At 35.7% G+C, this 24,590-nt stretch overlaps 1 protein-coding gene across 1 annotated transcript in view; it reads right to left on the bottom strand.

Annotated features, from left to right (window-relative positions):
• The window catches only part of CSMD1 (CUB and Sushi multiple domains 1), a 1,092,714-nt gene that overhangs the window by 571,597 nt on the left and 496,527 nt on the right, over positions 1-24,590 (bottom strand). The gene's annotated exons all lie outside the window — the stretch shown is intronic.

Raw genomic sequence — 24,590 nt, 5'->3', positions numbered from 1 at the left:
AGCGAGTATTTCTTCATTAGGAAAAAAAAGATGACATGTTGCAGGAAAAGATAAGTATTTCAGTATTGCAAGTTTCTGTTCATCCCATCCACTGTTGGCTCTCCATTCTTGAGCACAGAAGATAGCTGAACACTTGACAGGCTTTGCAACAACACTAGAAGCACCACACATCCCATTTTCACCTGTCAATAGTCGGCCTCAAGCAGAGAAAAACAAGAGGAAAACAATATCAAACCAAACCAACCAGCCAAATGAAAAAGCACAGGAAGAAGATTAAGTCACAGAAATGAAATATTCTGGTTTCAGCAGGTGAGGAGCAAAGGTCCTGAAGCATGGGAATTAATTAAAATATGGTACCAAACCCCAGAATCAACAACTTTTAGATCCTTTTTGGAAAATGACTCCTGATCAAGCACCAATGTATCACAAATGTCAAGTTATTAACATTAATCTTATCATTATCACACAGCCAACAATCTGGGTTTACAACTAATCATCCTATCCAGATAATATCTGTGCCCTTAACTGTTCATCCTCTTGTAGGATCTCTGTCCATAACCAGGTATTATCTTGCCTTTCAGTTTATCACACTATTGGCTCTTTCCAGGAGTACGTCTGTGCATATTACTTCACTTACATAATATTTTCCTTTCCTTTCTGCTCTTCATCACTAAGATTTTCTTTCTTGGCAAACTGATGCATGTTGTTTCATCTTTTTACAGCTTTACCATAGTTAAAACAACCCAGTTAATAAATGTGATCTGTGCAATGACTAGTCTCATTGATTATTTTATAATTTCCTCAGGAGACTAAAAGTATTTTTCCTATGGCACTAGGTCCAGTTCAGGAGTATTGACACAGAAGTGTCAAGGATAGCAGTCAACAGCCGTGATAGTAGATTCTCTCAAAAGACAAAATATCTGTATCAGTTTTCCTTTTCAGAAAGGAAGTTCCTTCCAACTTTTCCTTTAGAATTAATGAGAAGACCAAATATTTCTGAACTGAGTATTACAAAACACCTCTCTATCTTGTATCAGAAGCTAATTTATTTGTGTTGAGTCTTAAGACAAGTATTTTCATGATTTAGGTTTCTTCCCTGGCTCAGGATTCATAGATTAGAGCACTTCTTTTATTGTCTTCTACAGCTGGTGGGGATCCTGGTTTCAGGTCTTTGGAACAGAAAGATAGAGACAGAGGTGTATACTCAAGTCATGGTAGAGGCCTTATACAATGGGGTCCTGGAAAATGACAACAAAAATATATGGTAAAACTGATGAGGACTCAAGGACCATCGTGAGGGATGGAATGCATTTTTACTGAGAGTTTCTTTGCCCATTTTAGACCATTCTAAGTAGGGATTTCCATTTCTTTCAAAACTGCTCTTTGTAAATCCCTTCTTATACACCTTCATCTCACACCAAAACATTTTAAAAGGTAAGTATAAAATGAGAAAGGTTGTCTTTTCCTGGGTCTCTACCTTAAAGAAAATAAATTGAAACAGGAGCAATGTACTGGAATACATTATGATTGTTTTAATAAATGAGGAACTTGGAACAGTATAATTTTCACCTGAATGACATTCATGTCAACACATTATAATACTCACTGATGGTAACAACTAATAGAAGTCTTCATAAGTAGTTATTTTTTACAATAGACTAGAATTACTTTTTACTTTATAGTTGTAGGATTATGTTAGGTTATCCAATGAACTCTGAACTCTTATTGAAAAAGAACCTCAAAATATCTTATACCAGCAGTCACTTCTGGTAGCTTCAGTTGCAAATCATGAACAATTTGAGTCCTGAGAATAGATGTAAAACAAGAATCCTGAGAAGTAAAACACTCTACTTGCCCATTAAACATTACTAGAATCTCAGTCCCTAGAAAAAGCAGACTATGCTGTACCACACCATGCATGTACTAGTGCCTCCTCATAGAAAATCCCACCTACCCTTGGCATTGTGGCACCAGAGGTCAGAGGTCCACAGCTGTTCTCTGAAAGAAGCTTAACTCATCTTAAAAGCTTTCTCCAGTTAGCTTTTTAACTCTGACATGACATTAAAGTGAGTTTCAGGAAGTCATGAAGCCTATCTTTTGATTATACACTCCTTGTAACAGTCTGAATTTCATCATCCATTAATGCACAGTGAGGTTTTGGTTCTGCTGAGAGGGAGAGAGCATCAGCATTTTATTTCCAAAGGTATACAGTTTAAAATGTTTCTAAATCTATTGCCTTCTGCAATATTTTTTTGCATGTTACTGGCTATAGTTATAAGTATGAAGTAAGGCATACAACCATAAAAATGTATAAAAATAATTTTTAGAGTGTTTCTTTGCATAATTAGATATAGAAAATGCATGTGATGATCATGCATTTATTTTAGTAATTGTTTTGTAATTTAGTAATTGTTTTGTTCTCAAAGGTAGCGTATAAGCAGTATTACAATTGTTTGGTCCTACTCAGGTATGAAAATGTGTATTCTCCCTAGCTGTGCAACAAAACCTTGCAGTAATAGGCATCTTGCTGACCAAACACGACTGCCTTAAACCAAGCTGGAAAGCATCTGTGATCCTATTTCCCTTCCTGTACAGATCAGCGAGAGGCAAGAGAGGGCATATCCTAGATGATGAATTTATTCCTCTGTATGACAGAGCTACGTGAACTGGTGTGTTTTGTAGAAACCATTAGATATGCAGTGCTGGTGTAGAGCAGTAATAAACAATTCTCCCTTGAACTAAGAAGGCAACCAGAGATATCTGTGGGGAACAGGTGGCATAAATACGACATGCAGCTAAAACAGGACTTGGAAATGGTCACCACAGAGAAGTAAGCTGGATATAAATTTACATTATATTTGCAACTGTAACATAGGCACATTAAAATGCAATATGCATATCCATATGCACTAGAATCACATACAAACCAGAAAAAAAGTAATCACTGAATTTAAGCCCAAATGTATACTCCAAAGATGAGCTTGTAGTTACAAACAGATAATCCAAACTGTACCTTATCCTGCATTTACTGTTTCCAATGCCAGTATTGTTTTTTTCTTCTGAACCCCTTTCAGTCATTTAACATATTGCCAAGGGGGCAATACTGATCTGAAAATCAGAGCCCAGTCATGGATGTGGCCATAACACAAAGGAGCAGGAAGAGGGTTGGCTGGTGGAAAGCCCTCGATCAAAACAAAATTAAAAAGTTTTTGCCACTATCTGGAATGTGAAAGTAGGAAGGCTATCTCTGACTTAAACTGGGAACAATGTCTTTGGACTAGTATTAGTGAAGTGCATCCTTTTTTAATCTTTTCATAAAATGGCAACTGAAAAACAACATGAAACGGATTGTTTCCTTGCCTCTAAACCTGCTGACCCCAAACCTCACCAATGAGATATCAAACACTGAGCACCTGATTCCCTCACATGAGTCTGGAATACATTGCCAGGTTATATACCTGCATCTTTAATGAAAACACCAATAAAAAGGAGAGCAGAGGAATGCAATGATGGGGATTAGTGAACTAGTTTCAGCTTTTCCAACAACCAGCTGGAAGTCGCAGCTTCAGCACCCGACTGCTAATAAGGCAGCCCCTGGAAAATTGATCATCTGCAGGCATTACACTTACACTGGCTAGTATTGCCTTTCTCCGTGATGTATTGCAAGTCTCTTGCACTATTTTGTTGGCTTAATACAATGATGTATTAGCACACTCAATTAATATGCATTCCCCACAGTAATCTTCACATCTAATGCTTTATCTTCCCAATATGACCAAGCTATTGTTGCAACTTGGTAATTTTATTCTAAATTTGTGTGACACTGAATTTTCCAGTAGGTTTTATTCATGTTTTGGGGTAATGAGGGTAGTTAGACTGGCCACATATCTCAGTTGTGCCAAGCACATATCTGGCCACATATCTCAGTTGTGCTGTGAAACACAGTATTTTTTGTCAGGAAATTGGGTGAAATAATGGAGACTGAATAACCACAGCACTTCAGCCAGCTTCTACACCTTTGTTTGAGGAAAACTTGCTAGTTGTCAACACTTTGTTTTTACACATCTACTTCAAACACATGGTTTCCACCAAGAAAATAAATTCTTTCTTTGATGATTTTGTAAAAAAAAAAAAATATACAAAAGCTTGAAAATACATTCCCATCTTATAATTTGTTCATTTGTTTATTTGATTCTGTGTGCCCTGTGTCTTAACTTCTAACTCGCTCATACTCCACTGTAGTTTCTTTTAGAACTACTCTCTGAAATTCTCTGTTGCCATGTGCTACCCTTCTTTTGAGAGCAGTCTTACTATGCCTGATTCATCCTTTGAATATAAGGAAAAAATTATGCTGATAAACTTAAGGAAGAATGTTAAAATGATGGTACTTTATAGATATAGCTTATGCACATGTGGTGATAGAGGAAAGCAGAGAAAATTGCATTTGTTCCTGAACTGTGAAAGGTAAAAAAAACCCAAAAAACTGTGGGAATGAATTTTATTGTGAATAAAGGGTTTTCCAAAAGTTTAGGATTAAACAAAAAACAACCACAAAACCCACAACCCCAAACCCACAACCCCAAAACCAAAAAACAAACAACTACAACAACAACAAAACTAAAAATCAAACAAACCCAAACAAAAGCCACCCAACTCTAAAAAAACACCCCCACAAAAAAAAACCAAAAGAAGTAGCCAGGCACCAGAAGGAATAATTACAGACACAGAACAGTGGTTTTATCTTCTCCATCAAGTCTTTCAAGCATCCTCTGGGAAAGGAGTAATAGTTTCCCTTTACTAAGTAATTTATATAAAAATTTAAAATATTCTTGGATTTTTGAAAAGCATATCAATCACTTAACTCTTGTTAATGGCCTTTCCAGAAGTAAGAATATTTACTTTTAAGCCTATATATTATATCAATTCTGGGATATTAACCCTAACTGCAACCTGCAGGTTATATTTTCAAGCCACATCAGCTGCTCAAAATATTTTTGGAAAACTCTTTAATTCTGCACCCTTCTTAGTCTGGTTTTTGCAAGGGTGCAAGAGTAGCCTCTGATTAAGACATTTGTGACTACAGTTTCAGACCACACAAAAGACACTGTGCCATGTAGTCAACCTCATGAGACACTACTAGCACTAAGGTCCCTTTTACACATTGTCTTGGACCATTAAGCTAATCAGTATCCTAGTTTGGAAAAAATGCTACATTTAGAATTTTACAGAAAACTCTTCTGCCACATTGTAGTGGTTTTGGTTTGTTAATTTAATATTTTTCTAATTTTGAAATGTTTTTGGTTAATGTATTAAAGAATGGGTTTGGTGTTGGTTTATTGCTTATTATTAAACTTATTTTTTGTTGTGAAATAGGACTAGGAGAAAGGTAAAATAGGTTTAAAATTTTAAAAGGGTATAAAGGAGAATTTTATTAAAAGTAATTAGAAGGAAAAAAAAGGTGGTAAGAATAAAAATAAACTCTTTAGAACACTTTTCTCCTCCCCCTACATTTTTTCTTTCTTATTGATAATGTAAAGAAACTAAATCGAAGATTTTTAGTTAGTTTATTACTTTCAAAATAGTATTTTTTAGTTTACTGAGGGAAAGTTTGATAGATTATTGATAGATTACTACTGAGAAGTTAGTTTGATAATTGTTAGTTATATAAAAAGTTTTGCATTATTTTTTGAATTTCTTTTTATTTTATACTATGAAACAAATATACCATCTTATTCAAACCAAAAATTTCTTCCATTTCTATATTACAATTTATACTAAATGATGTGTATACATTATGTGTACATATATAAAATTTAAACTGTCTTTTAGTTATTACCTTATTACCTCCTCCTTTTAGTTGTTAGTTATTTGCATTAAGTTATAAATATTTGAGGTTGTTTAAGAGGCCAGTTGACATCTCAGGTCTAAACTGGAATAGAACCTAAAGCTAACTATTTCTTCATGCTAAAGTTTTAATTATTTTTTGTTTTTGAAGCAGGCTACACAGACTTGAATCAAGCATCAAGGATCATTCCCAAAGTTTGAGTAAGTGGTGAGACTTAGAGACATACTGTTATCCTCTAAGTTTCCTACTGAAAACACATAGCTAATGTTACTTCATTTTTTGATCAAGCTCTAGATATTTAAGTGATTTATTGTTCTGGCAGCTAGGAGCAACTTGTCTTTTTGGAAATATCTAAAGTCCTGGCATTACTTTCACAAGTGGCAGAAGATTAAGCTTTTTTTAATTAGTATCTTAAGCACACAAGAGACTGAATTTGAAATTGCAATAGTTTAGAAATCAAGACACCTTTCCTTGGAAAAAATAAACTTCTTTGTTCTATGGGATTGTTATTTGGAAATTGTTATGCTTGAATTTTTTTCTATTAATGCAGTTAATCCAAAGTTTTAGAAGTTTTCTTTCTTTCTGTATAAGTAACAGAATCAAAGCAGATTTTATTAACAAATTCTGTGTTTGAAAGAAACATATAAATAAGTGTCTACTTAAGTTGGTTTGGCTTGCATTGTCTTTAGAATAATTGTCTTTTGTTCTTTATTTCCCTCTGTTTCCCCTGAAAAGAAATATTTTAACTTATGGTCCTTATGACTTTCAACATTGAAATATTAATCTTATATTACACAACAGTGTAATAGTAAAATCTATTCATTTTGATTTTCATCAGTTGTTCTTACATATATAGCACTTCAGAGATTCCTAAAATACTTACAAAGTATTCCCTGGCTTTTCCTCAGAGCACATTAGTTTTGCTAGGTTGCATCTCTGGCTTCTTGTTACCTATGTTTCAAGTTTCACTGAGAAATTACAAAATGTAATACAATAAACACCACATATGTGCTGTTCATACGCCTTTGAAAAAGAATCACAGTAACAAAATAATGCTGTATTAACTGTGTCAATCCAGAAAAATAAATTCCCTCTACCAGTACTAAAGACAAGCTGCTATTATTAATAGAAAACAATTTAAAAAATCTGTAAGAAAGCAAGAATAAAGGTATTATTAAACATCACTGTTGAGGCACGGTGAATTTTTTTTATATTATTATTTTTTTATTATTATTATTGTGCTCTGATTTCTATTAGACTTAATGTGCAATTAGGTTCCTAAACTGCCTAGTATGGCCTGTTGCCTCCTTAAATAAGATTTATACTTCAGACTGCTCTGCATTTAACTTGGAAAAGCAGTCATAGCCCTTCATGATTGCACTCTTTTCACTTTTTGTACAATGCAGAGACAAGAATTTGGGCAGTAGCATTCTGGCCAAGGGAGGGTGTCCAATTCACCTTTTAGTTGGAATGGTATTATTAATTTTTTTCCTGGATATTTGGTTTCAGACAGACTGCTTCACCAGTTCAGCTTCTTTCAACTAATTGACTAATTTCTATAGCTGACTAATACATGTGGTGAAAAAAAAGAGCAGTCTAATGCAAAAGGAAATATGAATAATTTCCATACCTTTTTCACTGTCTCTACAAGTAAAATGGCTTATTTTACATCTCTGTGGGTTCACATGTGTGAACATGCATACATTAATGAGAGTAAATAATAATTTAAAAATTATTATTTTTCCTAAGTTTCCTATGTATCCAAAATTGACAATTTCATAGCTCTCTTGTGATCCTGGATTATCTATTTTTACCCATACTTAATGGAATAATTATTTAGTCAACAAAAAGCATTGCTTATTAAAGCATCATGAATACATAGAAATTAGAGGGACAAAATCTCTAATATTCATAAAGTGATAAGTGAAAAAAAATTTTCAGATCCTGCTATTAGGAAAGTACAGGTCTTATGTGGATTTTTAAAAATCAAGATTAGGAAAAAATTCTACCCAGCTCTTAAAGAGCATTCATTCCACCTAAAGTTTTAGGTGCCTATTGGCATAGAGAACTCAAGGGGATCCATAAACTTCAGTTTATGGAGTGGGTGGATGAGCACTTCAGTACTGAATGCTAATAACCCAAACAGAGAAATGCTAATAACCCAAAAAGAAATAGAAGAATTGACAAGAATTTATAAAGCATGTGATTTACACTGAAATTAATGTTTCTGCTCAATGGATTTCATTACAGAAACCACTGTTTGTCTACACCTGCTCTATCTTCTATTGCTTTATAGTCTGCTTTTGTCTCTGCTTAAAACTGTACATGTGACTGGGGGATGATCAAAAAATCATAAATGTTACTAGAACCCCTCACTGGTTTCCCTACCGTACAAGAATGACATCACTGTCTTACTTGTTTATACTGATATTAAAATGTTGTCTACCAGATTTGATGTTGTTTAATCACATTTATGCTCTTACACTCTGATCTAGAAAAGCCTGGGAAACTGAAGGTTACTTATGAAAATAATAATCTACTGTGTTCACATAAAAAATACAATGTAATTTGTACTTTTTCTCCAGATTAGAACACATGTGGAATTAAGTTTAGTAAATTTGAGGATTATTGCACATAAATGAGTGAGCTCGAATTGTTTTTGCCTTTTTTCTTCTTTTTTTTTTTCCCAAACATCTTACTGTCTGTGTAATTCTATGTCCACATGGTGTAAAATAATTATATTTATGAAAAGATTAGGAGGAAGAGTTGTGCTGTATTGAGAACTAGCTGAAATAAGATGAAAGTTGCTTTGGATCAGACTTAATGGGTGGGACATTGCTGTAGGTGCCTGCTATAAACCACATGATCAAGAAGAATTGGATAAAGCCTTTGGACAGCAGAAAGAAACCTCATGTTCATGACTGGTACTTATGGGGAACTTCAACCAACATGATACCCAGTGAGAAGGAAATAAGCTTGGGTGTGATCAATGCAGAAGGCTTCTGCAGTGTGCTTATGACCTTTTCTCAATGCAGGTGATTGACAGACTGATTAGGGAGATGCTCTGCTGGATCTGTTCATCCCAGGACAGAAGAAATGGCCAAGGATGTGAAGACCAAGGGCAGCCTGGGCTGCAATGACTATGAAACCATGAAGTTTAAACTCCTGAAGAAAACAGAAGGCCAGCAGAGATAAATCATGACCTTCCATCTGAGTTTAAAGTTTAAAATGAAGTACCCAGAAGATGGGTGGGGACATACTACTCATGACAGATTTAGAAATGTTGTGCTGCAGGCAGAAATGGATTAAGAAAATCATAGCACAGATGGAATTGGAAAAAAGTGAGGGTGAATTGGGCGAAGACAGATTTTTTTTTACATCCAAGTTACTCAGGCAGCAAAAGACAGACTAAATGCCACAGTGTTCACTAGGACAAGGGATCTAATCATTCTGTGACACAGATGTGTCTTTCATCTAATGATGAAAGACCAGCATACTCAAAGGTCTTTTTGCCTTAATTTTACTGGAAAGGTCTGCCCTCTGGCCTTCCAGTTCCCCAGGGCTGATAGAGGTCTGTGATAGTGAAGCACCATCCTCAGCAGAAGAAGACAGAGCATAGGGCATAGGATCTGATGGGATGTGCCCATGTGTGCTGAGGGAGCTGTTCCCTGTCACTTCAAGGCCACCTCTATCAACTTTGACACAACACAGAAGAGGAAGGCTCTGCACGATTGCTAATGAGCACAAATTACTCAGTGCTTCAAGAATGGCAAGAAGTACAGAGGGAAATACTGTCCAGTCATCTTCACCTCAGTACATATGAAAGTTATGAAGCAAATTCTTCTCAAAGCCACACCTACTTTGAGTGGAGAGTGAGGCATACATTCTTCAGCGATCCCTTCCTACCTAAAATATTCTGTGGTTGTGATTTTTGCCCTAAATCAGCACTGTAAACTCATTGTCAGGCTCACTGGTGGAAAGAGGATCTGACACTGGTTCCTGGATTCCAAATTAGGGATCATGTACATCCATACTGTTTAGTGCCATGAGAAACCACAACATGATAGGTGAAAAACTTATGTCTGTTATGTTTGAACAGATATGGTTGTACTTTCATGTTGCACACTCCTACTATCAGTGATGTAAATATCTCTTGGTAACTGTATCTGTGACTAAACCTAATACAAAAAACAATATATCCAAATCCATCTTCCTATTTGTTCTTCAAATTAAATTACTCTGAAGACAAGAAAATGAAAGTGAAACAAAGAAACAATAAATTAGGAATGTTTATATGGTATGATATGTAGTGAAATAAGCCCTTTCAACAAGTATGTTTCTAAATCACCAGTTCAGGTTCTACGTTAAATAAAAAGGAACCATTAAATGACAGTGATATTCACTATCAAAGTGCTAACAAATAAGCCACTATGAATAGCTTGCTCTCATATAAGTCCTTCTGAAGGAGCTTTATCACCTATAGAAAGCTATACAAGTGCCCATAATTAATCCAGTCTCTTTGAACTAAAGAGGAAAAGAAATGTGTCCATTCCAGAGTAAACATTCCCTGAAAAGTTTACTCTGTCTGTAAATGAATAAAGCAACATATCAATAAACTATGAGATCAGTCATTTGAAACAAATTACACAGAAGCTGGTTCCCAGCAAAATTTTCTTTTAAGAGAATTGTCTGTTTATGTGCATCCCACTTTAAGGGCTATTACACATGTGCCCAAAGACTGTTTCTCTGCATGTTACTGATTTAGCTGTATTTTTCAAGAAAACTGCAGTATATATTGTAAACACAGAAAAACATTTAGATATTAACATAATCTTAAAATTCCATCAAATACATTAAATCAATCCCAATTTCATGCAATGTTTTGAATTCCACAACATTCACTTTCTGATAATAAAAAATGTATTTTAATGCCTGAAGTTGAGTAAATTAGATTGGTAGTATGTTTTATGAAAAGAGACTGTCTCGTATACTGCTATGGTTGTCAGCTCTACAGAGTGTTACAATGAAAACTGGACAAAATTTGTTGGAAGTGATTAGCAACCCTTCATTTAGAATGTCAAAGGAGGAAGAAGTTAAATGACTTTTCAGAGCAATGACTAAAACAAAAGTAATTTCAAGTTGCAGACTGTGCTCTAGGCCAAGCAGTACTTAAACTCAGGAACCAAGAAGAGCAAATGAAACTGATTGCAAACGTAAGACACTATGAGTGAAAACAGACTTGGATATGTAAGCAGAGACAAGACAAAATTACCTGTCTTAGTACAGGAAATGTAGGGATAAGTTCTTTAGAGGAATATCTCACCTCTTCCACTTCTACCATTAACAATTTGCCAACCCTCTCAATACTATTTTTTTAAAGTACATATTTGAATGTACATTAGAACGTTCTGGCCAGTTGTCTTGAACTGCAATTCCAGAATAACATGCAAAGCACTAAAATCCATTTAGAATATAATTTGTTTACACTAAAAATATGATTGTCTACTGTGTGATCCTATTTAGTTTCTCTGTTATTCCATTTCTTCCCAATTACTTATTCTCATGAGATAATCACAGCTTACACCTGAGACCAGAGTTACCATTTTTCTGAAGCATACTTCCATTGAAAGCATCTTGTCTGTTCCCTTAGACTCCTCTCTTTTTTTAACAATTTCTTTCAGTTAACCAATTCTCTCTCCTGCATCTGTCAACTGCACAAGATCAGGATCAGTAACTTTCTTGCTCTTTATTGTCTTTGCAAAGTAGAAATTTCTTGGGTGATTCACAAAAGTGCTGGGAAGCAGCCATAAACCCTATCCCACTGTTTCAGCATTCCCTCTGCGGCACAGAAATGTCACTCGGCTGACACTTATGCAAGAGACTAGCACAAGAAGAATTCTACAAAAGGCTCCAGCAGGTTCTAGGTTTTTTCCCCCATGAGAAAAGTCATAAAATAAGCTTTTGGAAAAGAAGAAAGTGTTACCACAGCAGATATGACAGTTAAATGAATCATTCAGTCTAGAAGTTCAAGTACTTCAATTCTTCTGGGATGCCTTTCATGGTTTCCCATATATGAATTTTATGTTTCTCCCCATCACAAAACTCCTGGAACTGGTGGCTGAAAAATCACATCAGCAAGTCTCACAGATCTCAGTCACTGACATTCAGCATACTACCAAATATAAACAGACATACAAAACAAACAAAAAAAAGGGAAACAATCAAGTCCATGAACAATAATTGCATTTTAGCATTATTTTCATCAAGAAATCAATGCTTGTTCAGGCCTGTAAATTATTTCCTGGCATATTCCCTTCTTTTTGGAAATTAACTCAGACTACTGATATATATTAGAAACCAAGTAGATTTTGTAAATCTGCTGCAAAATGCCTTGGGTGTGATATATCAATGTTTTTTAGTAAAATGAACACAAATTTAAGCTGGAAAGGTAAAGTATGAAAGAAATTAAGCAATGTTTGGAATTCAGCCACTAAAATCAAAATTGCAAAAACATTAGGTATATCTATATGTGGTTCAACAGCATTTATAACTGTCACAAGCCCTTAATTCTTTTATTATTATTATTTCTGTGATCCCCAGAAAAGTAAGTGGGATGTAGAAATTTAGGTGTCAACATCACTTTATAAAATGCTATTTAATCATTTGCAGAAAAGCAACAGAAAACTCCACATATAGCAGAGGAGTACATGGAATCTAGGTAGATAACTCATTTTGACCTTGAAAACTTTTTATGCAGATGCTGCTTAACACACAGCATCTAACCCTGCAGGAGACTTGGGAGCTCAAGCCTCAATAAAGTTTCTCAACTCAGTTGTGTATCCATAAACTGTGCTATGTGCAACCACTAAGAAGCCTGAACCAAATGATAGCATAGCAGTGGCTTTTGTGCTCTCTCTTTTGATATTCAGGAACTAATGATGTGTGCACTCCATGGGATATGGAGAACACTTTATTCTATCCTCTGTGTGACAGAATTTGAACAATTTCCATGGTACTCAATAGTGACTTCTTAAATGAGCTGTTGGCAGTTCCTGCTTCTTATGTTGAAGATGTATCACTGTGCAGGAAAAATATGAGATTAATTCATATCCATTTTGTTTGTATCCATCAGGTCTTTATATAATCACCATTGATTCATTGTACAAAGATAAGGCCACTGGCAATTACCAACTTTCTATCCTTACAAGCAGTACAGCAGTTGCTGTGTTTACATGCAGTTCATGCCTGAATAAGTTTTGTTAAAGAAGAGCTCGCTAAATTAGTTCAGGGAATCACACAGCAATTTCATCTAATTGCCATTTGTCAGAACTTTATTACAATCACTGAATATTTTTAATTATATTAAGAAAGGGGAGATGTCAACTCACAATTTCATAATATGTCAGAGACTCCACAAAAATAATTCCATGATTTATCATTTCAAAGTACACTCATGGTATCAAATATTGCTGCTTGTTTAAAATTACCAGCAGTTAAGGGGAAAAGACTTTGTTACCTCTTGTGGTGTTGCTTTATGATTTATTACCATTTTAAATATACCAAATTTGACCTGATTATTTCCTTTCTACTATGTTCAGCCATACAAAGAATGCAGAGAGGTAGCTTTACTAAATATTGAATTTTTAGATAGTTATACTGAAATCAGATTAATTCAATGAAAGTGGAGAATCATCAACACCTTTCCCACTTGCCTTTAACAAAAAAGCTGCAGCAACTGAAACTTCTGCATGTATTCTTAAAAATCCCAAAAAATCAGATTGGGAAACTCAGGACTACGATTATGATCAAATTAATGGGAATGAGAGGCATCAGGCAGGAAAAAGATAATGCAGTACATAAAATTAATGCATTGCAGCATCCAGTGTTGACAGTAGCTTCAAATCCCAGTAATTTTTTCTGACCTATATATTTCTTGCCAAATCATAAGTTTTTAAGATAAATTCTCTTGCTGTTGAATAATTCACACACAATAGTGCATTAAGGTATTGCAGCTTTTTTTATTATTTTTAACTTCATGAAGAACTGAACTGGCATTATGTCCTACTAAAAATCTATAAGAATATACTAGATGGTAGTTCAATGTTCATTCACTGCAAGGTAATTTGATACTGTACCTTACAGAAAATTTAAATATGAAACTAGTAACACCTAGCATACATAGGATTAGACCTGTAGTTCAGTCTTTCGTGATGGAAACCTGAATTTCCGTCACCTTTTCCTCACATGCTGCCAGTTTACTAATTACTATATTCTGCTGTATGCAATAAAAGATTCTGATGGGTTCAGTTTGGATTTATGAATTTAGTTTACTCTTGATGAAACAGTCTTCAAAATGCAAATGATTCACTCAGAAATGATTTAAAAATACCTCCCAGCCAGTAATGATTGCAATTAAATAGTAATTAAACAGAGATACTCCTCTGTTGAAATCATCATACTGCTCTGTTGAGACACTTGAGTTTAGAAATAAAGTTTACATAAAACTTCATGCTTTACTAACTTAATATGTGTATTGTGTTAAATAAAAAAGTTTGTACTTAAACTTTTCAATTTATCTGTTGTGAAGCAGCTGGATAATTCCAGGGAATTTTTACATTTCCCCCTCCACAAAATATTGTCAATATCTCCACTTTTAGAAAAGCCTGTTGCTGATATCAACAAAGACAAGGAACCACTTTGCTTCCATTCATTTGATCACAAGGCAGCAAGATCATTCACCATACCCTCACTTAGAAGTGTGCACAGCCACGCTGACACTGTGCCTTGGTACCCTGCCTAGTTCCTGGCAGAGAACTGCCACAGTGGTGCTGACAACATCCTTGGATTGACCACACAGCTGTGGATGGGCGCTGCAACATCTTGTCTTACCCTGGGCTTCTTCAGACTTGAAAAGAAACTGAGCAGAAGCAGCGGAGCCCTTCTTCTGTTTAGGCACATAACTTTGCATATGAAACAAGTTTCACTAAATTTGCAGCTTATCCACTATTTTCCCACTATTTTCTTCTACATCTCTCCAGCAAATAGCAAAGCAAGCTCAGGAATTTAATTCTGCGTCTATCATTTATCTACAGGAAGAGAAACACTTTAAGAGTAATTACTGAGTTACAGAACATTCATTAAAAATGTACCTTTACCCTCAATCACACTTCTGAAACACAGATTGGTCTAAAACCATGTCCTTCATGTTTACTGATTACTCTATGACCCTCACTGGTAATTTAGTAGAGCAGTTCCCTGGCACACTGTTCTTCAGGTTTTTTTTTCCACTTTCTAAAATAAGCTATTTTATCTCAGGATGGGAGAGAATATTTTTCTAGATAACTCCATGGAAAGGAACATGAATGGTGACAAAACATTTTCTCTAATACATTCTTCATTTTTTCCTTTTTTTTTTTAAGAGCATGGCTCTCTAGTTCAATATGACTTGCTTTATTAAATACAATTAAATTTGTAACTCATTTTAACAGCATTTGATTTTTTTACAAGAATAATACACAAAAGATTAAGGGAGAGAAAATGCAAAAGAATGACAACAAAATTTAGCTCACTAAAGTAAGATGTATATTCACTGTCCTTACTAAAGTATTGCAAGATGAAAAATAGAAATTATTCCTGTTGAAAATGTTTATGTTTCACCTGAGTCTACTATTCTGCTGTTCACAGAGATTACTCAAATGAAGCTGTCTGGTACCAGATAACATTTTAAGAAATTCTAAGTGAAACAACATCAATGAGCAATACTCATGGATGGAAAAAAATGAAGATGTATTAAAAACATACATTTTATAGACAAAATTACAATAATATCCCATTCAGAATCAAAAAACAAGTAGTGCAGTTTTTATGTGCCCATATAAAATTAAATCACGTCCCTTTCTATACCCAAAATTCTATCAGTCTCTTTAGTCTTATGTTGAATAGCTGAATTCCTCATTCTGCCTTTCTATTTTTCTTCCTCTTCCTATACTCTCATAGTCCTTCACCAGCGTTCAAGGCTGAACGTTTTTCAACTTCCCCTACCTTTTTTTCCAGCCCTAAGGTTGTTTCTTCCAATCATATGTTTTCCATTTTCACTCTTTGCATTCCTTTCAGTCTTGCTTTCCCCTCTTATCAAACTGTATATGAACTTTGCTGCAAGCATAGTTGTATGAAATGATTTTCAGCGCTGCCAGCATCTGGGAGAGTATGGCTTTAATGACCCTTCATGTGAACCAGATTAAAAGCCTCGAGCACAAATGACCTGTAGTCCAACAAAACAAACCTTATGTTGCAGTCATCGTACTCCACATCTTAGTTTCTCCATTCTATACAGTCTACATATAAGAGAACATACAGGCATTGTACATAGACAAAGATAATTGTCTAGGATAAATTCCCATTCACACGATTCCCCAGGGGCATCCCAAGTAATACCATACTTTGCCACAACCTAGCAGAACCAGAAGTGACCGTGCCACATCATTCATTTGTAAATCAGAACATTAAACTTTTCTCAGTGGATACATCAAAGGATTTACAGAGCAGAGAACAAAACAGCTCCAGTTGCAAGCATTCCCCTACGGACTGAAACACCATGTGTTAGCAGATACTAGATATTTAAACAAATGTAAAAAAGGATAATGATGCATAAAATCATAATAACTCAAGATAAGCAGCAAATTAACACAAGTCTTTTATAAATTAGCTATCCTTATAAAAGCACTCCATTTACTAACAGCTCAGAGTCTATCCTTCGTGTCTGACACTGAACAATGGTTCTGAGTTCCCAGGAGTCTGCTCACTCTATCTGCTCAGTTCAATAGGACACCTTGGCAGCTCTGCTCTGCTGGGGTTATGACAGCCTTGTTCAGGCAAACAGCAGAAGCCTGAGCAGGAGACCCATTTTCTGCAGGTACATATTGCTCTGTATATACACACAGTTCCAGCAGTCTCACACTCACAGGATTCCTGTTCTTTACTACATTTCCAAAGAAAGCTGCTATAAAAGAAAAGCTAAATTTAGTAATCTTTTCCAATTACTAGATAGCCATTTCTATATGATAAAAAATTATTTTCTTCAGATGATTTTTCTCATAGTGCTGTAGCTAATACTAAATGAGGGCTGTGGTGGATTTTGATCCCAGATTCCCTATACTTAATTGGATGGCTGAGGCTAAAAATATTCCCGATGGTCAACCATGCCACAGTGTAAGATTACATTAAATACGCCAATCATTGGGTTCAGGCAGAAAGGCATAAAAAACTGCAGAACTTAAGTTCTATTATTAATGCTAAATTGACTGTCACATCAGAATAGCAATACTCCATGCCTTGCTTGAAATAATAATGCATTTCCTAATTTGAACTCTTACTAATAAGATTAGGTGATGAAGTACAAAGTAATGACCCAAGTGAATTCATAAGCATTTCCTGTACTAAGCCACACTGAAAAATTAATTTTTATAAACTAATTAGACATCCTGTGTCAAATATTGCATTCTTAATAAATTTCATACATGCATATACATATAAATAAAATGGGAGCATTTATTAAGGATTTCTTCTCAAATTTTTAAAATAGTTTTGAAAATCTATCAAGTACTAAGTGGAAACAATAGAGAAAGAAGGCATTAAAATACAATCATTACTTTAAAAGGTACACCTATTCTTACTGACATTGCAGTATGAATTGCAGTCTAGCATGTCAACCTTTGGAAAGTGTTCAGGAGAGGTAATGAAAGGCTTCACAGCTGTGTTTACATGGGTGGTCATATGTGAGGGCTATAGCAGTGCTTTGGATCAGAGCTTTATGACAAGTGTATACCAAAACTGCTTCAAATGTGTTCATTCTTAACAGAGAAATATACATCAATGCAGGTAACTTTTGAATGAATAAGCTGCAATACTACTAAAAGCAACAGCACTATGGAACTTGAGAAAGCTTTATTTTTTAAAAAACTAAATATTCCCAAAACCTCCCATCTTAGTATAGTGAAGATATATTAAATGCACCTCTTCTTGAGAGCTCAGACTTTAGGCTCAGATTTTAGATGCTTCATTTACTTGGCACAACTGGGCAGCCTGGGGAAAAGAAAAACACTGCATCCCTCTGACAAGTCACTTGGTTCATACAACAGCTGCATCATGCTTTTGCACTTATCTACCTAAGTTGAGGTTGTCTTATAAGGAATAAACCTTTCTTAAATATGCTGCAATACTCCAGAGAACTGTTTCACTACAGAACTACAACATGCTTTTCCAAAACATACACACTAACTATGTAATTTTGGAGATGTATTTTCTTTATACAAGCTGGACAAGAAAGTCAAGCTTGGAAGAGAAAGTGCGTCAGATTTCTGTTATTTCCACAGCAGAAATAAGAAACAGCATTGCCAAAATACAAAACCTCTTGCATTCTTGCTCTTTAAGCGGCTTGCTTTCTGTTAAAGTTTTATTAATAAGCTTTATTAATGCAAAATTATTTGAGATGGTCTGACCAGCATGGTACATATTTAATACCACACTTAACAGAAATATGTATTCTACATTCTAACCATCCAATTATCAACCACAATTCAAAATTGCCAAAATCAATGTATATCTACATCTACATATATGTTAAAATGTGTTCTCCTCTGTTGTATTTCATTCTATTTCATTTTTTTCTGTGACTTTTAAATAATTGATTTTAGTATACAAAGAAAAAGACTATTGCTAGGTCTGTGGCCCTTGATCACAGACCAACTTTATCATATAGGTAGTTGCCCCAAGTAAGAAAATCCAGATGCAAAATTATTTAATGCCTATGTGCTGCAAGACTGAACTAATTTTGTTTTGCCTAGGGCAGTAACATCTAATAAGTTCCCATTTTTTGAGACACCTTCCTATTCACCACTATAAATTTACAATGCATTATTTGCTTGGCATTAGAAAAAATGTATTTATCAACATCAGAAGCTTTGGTTTGACTCTTATTGAGGTTAAAATACAAATGTCAGTGTACTGGTTTTGGCTGGAGTAGATGCAACTATTTTTTTCAGCTCACGTGGTGCTGTGCTTTGGATTTGCGCTGACAACAGTGTTGATAACGCAGGGATGTTTCAGCTACTGCTGAGCAGTGCTTACCCAGGGACAAGGCCTTTTCTCTTTCTCACCCCAGGCCACCAGCAAGGAGGTTGGGGGCACACAATAAATTGGGAAGAGACACCTCCAGGACAGGTGACCCCAAGGGATATCCCAGACCATATGGTGTCATGCTCAGTACATAAGGGGAGGAAGAGGAGAGCAGGGATGAGGAAGAAATGAGGTTATTCTGAGTTAAGGCATTTGTTTTCCCAAGTAATTGTTGCATGTGATGGAGCCATGCTTTCCTGAACACCTGCCTGCCATGGGGAGCAAGTGAATGAATTCCTTGTACCACTTTGCTCTTGCATGCAGCTTTTGCTTGACCTATTAAACTCTTTTTATCTTCTTGGTCATCTCCCCCATTCTGTTACAGGGAGAATCAAGTGACTGTCTGGGTGGGACACAGCAGCCAGTTAGGACTAAACCAGAGCAGTCAGTATAATGCTTTTGCTGCTCACAACTTTCTCTGATATCTTTCTTTTTAGTTACACATTATGTCATATCATGTCTTGAGATACCAATGTGTTCTTTTAAAGTATTTATTTTTTAACAAATAACAAGTTAAAATAAATGGTTCCAGAAACATAGTTTATCTCTATTTTAAAGTGAATGGAACCCATTTCTCTAAAAACCTTCCATTCATGTCTTTATATTGTAGAAACAAATGTTTTACTGAAACTTTGATGAAAGTTATAAAAGATTGTTCCTAGTTTAAAGGAAATTCAGCTGATCATTCATCTTGCAGGTAACATTTTTGTCAACATATGATATGGAAAAATCTGTCTTTTATGCTTTCCAGCATAGGGCTAAAACCTACAGTTCTGAGAGCATACAGAAGCAAGCAAGGTAAAAATGCTCAGAATTCCTCTCACACCTGCAGAGCCATGAAATAAACTCAGGTTTTGTGTAAGAATGTATAGATTTATACTGGTCAACATTGCATATTATCTTTCTCTAGTTCAGGGAAAAAATCTGTGCACAGTTTCCAAGGATGAGAATAAACGGAATCTGGAGATACTTGCTACTGTGAAACACATAATTGAGCACCACAGGAAAATGATCACTGCAGAAACTGTTAAAGTAAAACTATATTCTGAACACTTTTCATCTGCTAAATCACACCATGCTGAGAAGCACCTACTGGCTGAGCCTCACACAGATTCCTGAGGCACTTCACAAACGAGCAAGTCACAGTTGGAGGCAGTGGGATTGAGTTCCAGAGAAGACAACAAAGCTCTAAGCTACAGGTTCTCTTTTTAATAGCATGTTCAGATCATTTTTCAGTCACTGATCAATCTTACCATTTCCAACGTTGTAATAAGCCATGAAACACATGGCAAAGGATCACAACATAAGGTTCTCGCATTACTTTATTTAATATGAGTAATCTATTCCCAGACTACAGCTGAAATCATGCCCTTGAATTTGCACCAGAAGTGAATGGAAAGAACTAATTGCATAAGATTAGGGATCTCTTATTCCCATTACTGAAGAATCTCCCAGGAAAAAATAAGCACCCCTGCTTTCATCTGTGGGGTTGAGACAATCCCTGCACACCAAGGAAAGTATCTTTGGCTTTATTTATGTATTTGTATACTACATATGATTTCGTTTTCACAGAATCACAGAATATGCTATATTTGGTAGGGACGCAAAAGAATCATCATCTCCAACTCTCAGTCCTGCACAGGACACCCCCAAGAGTCACACCATGTGCCTGAGAGCATTGTCCAAATGCTTCTTGAGACCTGTCAGGTTTGGTGCTATGACCACCATGCTGGGGAGCTGTTCCAGTGCCCAACCACCCTCTGGGTGAAAATCCTTTTTCTGATATCCAATCTAAACCTCCCCTGACACAATTTCAGGCCGTTCCTTCAGGTCCTGTGACTTTTCACCACAGAGAAGAAATCAGGGTATGCCCCTCCTCTTCCCCTCACAAGATGTTGTGACTGCAATCAAGTCCCTCCTCAGTCTCCTTCAGGCTGAATAGACCAAGTGACCTCAGCTCCTTCTCATACAGCTTCCCCTCAAGGCCCTTCACCATCTTTATTGTCCTCATTTGGACTCTCACTCTCTAATAGTTTAATATCTTTCTTAGTACCCCAAACTGCACACAATATTCAAGGTGAGGCCCAGTGCAGAGCAGAGTGGGACAATCCCCTCCCTTGCCTGCTGGCCATGCTCTGCCTGATGCCTCCCAGGACAGGGTTGGCCCTCCTGGCTGCCAGGGCACTGCTCACTCATGTTCAACTTTCTGTCAACCAGGACCCCTGAAGCCCTTTCCACAGTACTGCTTTTCCATTATTTCTATTTTAGTTAAAAGATTAGATATTATATATAGCATGTTATTTTGCAATATATTTTTATCTTCTATATTTAATTTTAAATATTAATTTTAAAAGATACCTACCCAAAAGTTTGTTTCTAACATCATTAATAATAACAGCATGGAATCTCAGTACCTGAGCTTTTATGAGTATTCTAATAAATAAATCATCTTACATATTGTTTTTTCTTGTATTGTAAGGGTTTGTGTTGCAACTTGTGATATACCCACTACACTGATACACCTAAAGCAGAGATCAGCCCTCATCTAAGTGTGGGAGTAAGCCAGTAGCAAAACCACCAAAATAAATTCTGGTTAAGCATGAAGATGATTTTAGTCTTACTGCAGTTTTATTGGTACCAGTATGTGGGCAACATTTTTCAAGCCAATTTGTTAAAACCAGCCAACTCTCCCCATCCTCTTCTCATAGCCATCTTAGCTAACTAAGACAAACTGCTGGATCACATCAACCACCCATTACTTCAGTATTCTGGCCACAGTATTAGAGTGGCCAATAACAGATATTTTGGGAGAAGTGTAGAAACAGAGCAAGCATTTCATGATGAGTAATAAGCCACTAAGTCACATCCTTTTAGCTTACAACAGAGGCTCAGGGACTTCCTAAGTCCCAGGTAGGTTCTGTGTATTTAGTAGTCATCAGGGCAGTTTTGTCATAATTTTGTTGTGACTTTTAGTCCCTCTTTCAGTCTATAAAGTTCCATGAACAAAGTTTCAGGGTTCTGTGTAGATCAAGCCTTGACTGGGGAAAAACAACTCAAAACAAAACATGGACAAAAGCATTAGTGTTGGTTTTAAAATATACTGAGTATGGACTGCAAGCTGTCTCTGGTGCCATTCGATGTTAGTGTGTAAGTAATGACCACAGTCTGCTTCCTAAACGTAGTCTGCATTGGCAGGTTTGGGCAAAGTTTGGTTTCTTACATGAATTGCAATTTGCTAGCAATTGTGTGCTAACTCCCTGCATAAATAAGGCATTATTAGTACATCTGAAACCCGAATTAATAAAGCAAGAGAAGCAGGTATCTTCGAAGTCTTACTGAGAGTAAGCAGTCAGGAGGCAAAGGCAGGGGCTCTGGACTGATTTCTACCTCTCTCAAAAATAGGGGATCAGCCAAGCCTGTAGATTTCATATATACATGAGTTCAGTGACTAAACAAGGTAGTGTAGTTATTACGTTAGTGTTCTTAAAGGCTCTGGGAAAAGTGGGGCATTTTTCTTGCAAGAGATGAAATTACATTTTGCTTTGGCCCAAAAAGATTATTGAGTAAAAGAATGAAAGTTGTTGGTTCTGTTTACTACTTGTTGTCATCTATGTTTTGGATGTGTTTTGTTGAGAAATGGGAGAGGGGCAGGCTTGAAGACAGAACCAAAAAGAAGAAGGATGAGAGGGGACATCCCAGAAGAGCTGGGAGGGAGCATAAGTTCCTGAGTACCATCCAATGGGACAGGGGACAGGGACTGCCCCCAGCCACAAAAGGGTATAAAAAGTCACCATTTTTGTTGGAGGGGGTGTGTGTTTCTTGGAAGAGAAATACACGCCCAACTCAGCTGACTCATTACAAACAAATAGGGTATTTTTTGCTGAGAAGACTTTAAAGTTTTAAAAAATTAACTAGTCTGTTCCACATTTACTGCTGTACTAAGAGCATCGTCAAAGACAGCCAGTAAGATGAACACTGATACTCTACCTGGAACTAACATCATCATACAAACAAGTCTATAATTATCTACACAATTAAAAGCTCATTTACCAGAAATGAAACTGAATTATTCTCCCGTTCATAAAAGGGCTGAAAAGAACTATGAAAATTGTGCCATCATGGATTTTCTGCTAGCCAAGCTAAAATACTGTCACTCCAGAGATGCCAGTGGAGCACCTTCCATAGGCAACCCAGTTATTATGAAACCTTTTTATTGTAAAAATGTGCTCATAAGTGAAAATCACCTGAGAAAAGTATTGGTTAGAACGGATTTTTAATCAGAAATACTAAAGGCAAAAAAAAACCCCAAATTCATGCATTTGCATACACTAGAAATTCAGAGTTTTGTCATACATCAAGGAAAAGTGACAAGTGAAGGGAGACAGATGTCCAAAGAGAAGAGAGACCGAGTCCAAATTGTTTAGTACAGCTACCCCAACTAATTCAAGAATGGAAAAGAAATGTCTATAAGAGAAATAAGTAACCAAGCCTTCTTTAAGAAGTTTTTATTTTGTTGTGCACTGCAACACAATCATTGCAAAATTAAAGTACACTGTACCTGTCTTTCCCTATTTTCTCCCCTTCCTCTCCCATGTAACTACACATAAGCTAGGCTGTAAAAGTGACTGATTGTAGCTTTTTTATAAGGTTGTGGTTGGTAATTGAATAGGAATTTTATATTTTATTTTGTAGTTATAGGAAATTAAAAGCATTTATATATTTTAATTAAAAGTGTATTTTTAAACTAATGTCCTAAATTCCTTCAGATTTTATATAGTAATATAATTTATGTATCACTAGGGAGTTATCACAGTCTGTTTTGTCAAGGTCTTTCCAGAAAGAATTTAATTTTCAGTTTGCAGCCATTGCCCTTCATGTCACTGTGGACCTTCATTTCATTGATTTTGCTATGTATGCAGGTCAGCTGCAAAAACTTAAAATTGAAAAAAAAAACAGATGGCAAGTATTTCTGGAATATTTTTTGACAGCTAATAAGGGTCTTACATGCATTTTTTAACAACCACATTTCATAAGGCACTAGATACATTATTTGATACATGCACATATTTCTTTATCTTTAAAAATTAAGTCTTTCTGCAAGAAGAAATAAGTACTATAAAGCCGTAACATGTGGAATTAGCCTCCAGAAATTACTGTATATGGACACAGTTAGAAAGGAGAAGTAACATACATGTATTTTCACAGTAACTTTGGAATTGTTATCTTCTGAGAGAATGTATTCTCTCAGTTCTCACAAACATGGAACACTTTAATTTTAGTTTAATAGGAAATACAATATTTATCTTTACAGGAGTCTGAAGTCACCTATTTGCTTTCAGAAAATAATTATGAGCAAGCATACATGCACTTAAGGGATTCACAATCTCTTATCAATATATCAACTTGGAAAAACTCTCTCTGGCTGAGTAATTTAGTTTTCATACCCATTTAATATTTTGGCCACTGCTGAGATTCCAACAAGGGTGCTAATTAGTGCCAATTGTGAGGCTGGTTTCTGTGGTACAGCCATCTGTCTTACAGATACTGAATAATTTAATTACTTTAAGGTGTA

The sequence above is a fragment of the Vidua chalybeata genome, chromosome 3 (genome assembly GCF_026979565.1).
Source record: "Vidua chalybeata isolate OUT-0048 chromosome 3, bVidCha1 merged haplotype, whole genome shotgun sequence".
NCBI lineage: Eukaryota > Metazoa > Chordata > Aves > Passeriformes > Viduidae > Vidua > Vidua chalybeata.
The sequence above is the reverse complement of the archived record's forward strand: the minus strand, read 5'-3'. Positions and strand labels throughout refer to the sequence as shown.